Below are 2,230 nucleotides of genomic sequence, written 5' to 3' on the forward strand. Positions count from 1 at the left end.
CAACGCTTTGTTTACGGAAGTAACAATGGACGCGCGGTTTACGAATCTATTTTTAGTTATTCAGAGCTGACAGCCTTGTCAGAAGATTATAACAAAATGAAGTAAACAAACAAACAAACAAAAATTATTATTATTATTAAGTTAAAGAAGGGAACAGTAACGGCCTTTAGCGTAGTGTTGACTGCAGCTTCCGGCGAGAAATCTGTGGATGTGGAGTCGCACCAGGAAATGTAAGATTATGTTGTGGTTTCCATTTAAATGTGTGCAAATCTTTGTCTATTTTCTGCAAAACTCGAACAAACACAATTTCGTTTTTACGTCGTGTTTTCATTAAATAAGAAATTAAATATGAATGAAATATGCGTGAATAAGCTTGTTCACGCAGTAAGTCATTAAAAACCATGGATGAAACAGTTATGAGATTACATGCAGCCATCTCAACTCAGCCATCAGAGGAGACGACGGGACTTGGAGCAAAAGCCACTTATGCTTTGGGGAGGCTACTTTTGGGAAAATTGGTGCAGAATTATGACGCATGTCTTGCGTCGATTACGTAAAAGTTGGATAAAATGTTACAGCACCTTTCAGATATTTTGCAATCAATTGGACACAGAATTCCATATATAATGTGGCGCAAATCAGATTTATTTTCTGGTGAAAAGATCGGATTTGGGATGTTCAGACCTCCGGTCAGATATGGGTCACATTCAGGCCAAGAAAGTGAAAAATCCAGTTTAAACCAGTCAGAAAAAATATTTTCTGAATTAAAGCATAACTTAATTTAAATTAGCTTCTGTTCAATAATCTTGAAGTTAAACCAATAAAAATCTAGATCCAAATAAAATCCATTAAACATTGCAGCAGTCCAGCTAAATAACATTTTACATAGAATTTAAATCTGCTCTGATAATGTCCTGCTAATCCATTTAAAGTTTTGTTGAATCATCTAGTCAAACACAAGGAGAATCAAATGGCGTTTAATTAGACTAAAACCAAAGCAAACATGATTTTTATGAACTTGTAATTGAAACGAAGCGTTTCTTTGGCTGGTCCTGATTTCTGGTAAACCTTTACTTCCTTATCTGAAAATCTGAGTCTGGCAGACAGCTGATTGGTCAGTTTCAATTATAACTTCCTGTCCTTATCGGCCCTCAGAGAGCAGGACAGATTCATTAGTAAATCTTTTTGTGTCTGTTTGTGCTCAGAGAGACGCGTCTCAGAGCCAGGTTTGCAGCGGAGAGATTAAACGACGCCTCGGAGGTTGGAGGAGAAGAATGTGTGTTTGCATGAAGGATCGATGGCTAATCCCAAACTTAATCTGGTGTCTGTGCTTTACATCGTATCTGTCCTCACTCTCTGCTGCCAGCTGAGGGGAACAAGATCGTTTGTGTCTGACAAAAAGCCGCGGTGATTCAGGAGCTGATGCTCCTGCTGGAGCCGAGGAAGACCAAGAGGAAGGCTTATCTCAGACTGGAAAACATCTACAGAAACAAAAACAGACGCAGCTGCTGGGAGGGATAATGACTTAAAAAGTTTCACTCAAACTGTTGGAAAGGCTGGATGCTCTTCAGCTTAACTGCACTGACAGAGAAAGGCAGCTGTTGATGTTGAATTATGATTTTCTTTTGTTGAAATCAGATTTTTTTAATCCTTCAGGATCAGAATTAGACCAGGAAATTATTTGAACTAGATGCAGATCTTCAACTTCTATTTTGTAGAAACTAAAACATCAGAACACACAGCTAGAGCTACCGGTGGGACAAGATTAAGATTTTTAATTGGAGGGTCTGTAATTAATTGAAAACTACATCGACAAAATGGGCAACATTCTGAATTCAAAAACCCTCAAAGCTGCAGTACGTAACTTTTATGAAGAAAATGTTTTTTATATATTTGCTAAAACTGTCAACAAACTCAGTTTGTTATAAGTCATATAATCTCCTCCACTTTCTCCCTGAGTTACATTTCTGCACCACTCCATAACAACCAATCACATCCAGGAGGCGGTTCTTAATGCTGTTTATCATCCTCATGTACTCGCTCCTTTGTGGCTATGCTAAGAAGCCTGAGCATTCACAACATGCTATGCTAGCTGCAGCATCGCAGAGAGCAAAGGGGGAGACTGATTGACAGCGCTAAGACCCGCCTCCTAAAATGATATTTTAGGTTTCACTGATATGTTTACTCCTTTTAGCGAGACTCGAACACAACAGTAGTCTTTTTCCAATCA

The 2,230-nt window shown here is 38.6% G+C and overlaps 1 long non-coding RNA gene across 1 annotated transcript; it reads left to right on the forward strand.

Moving 5' to 3' along the window:
* On the forward strand, positions 1–2,175 carry LOC103146916 (uncharacterized). The gene is made up of 2 exons (XR_477197.2): positions 1–230; positions 1,206–2,175. It is a non-coding gene; the product is annotated as an uncharacterized LOC103146916 (long non-coding RNA).
* The last annotated feature ends 55 nt before the right edge of the window (positions 2,176–2,230 follow it).

Source organism: Poecilia formosa, unplaced genomic scaffold (genome assembly GCF_000485575.1).
Source record: "Poecilia formosa unplaced genomic scaffold, Poecilia_formosa-5.1.2 Scaffold170, whole genome shotgun sequence".
Taxonomy (NCBI): Eukaryota; Metazoa; Chordata; class Actinopteri; order Cyprinodontiformes; family Poeciliidae; genus Poecilia; species Poecilia formosa.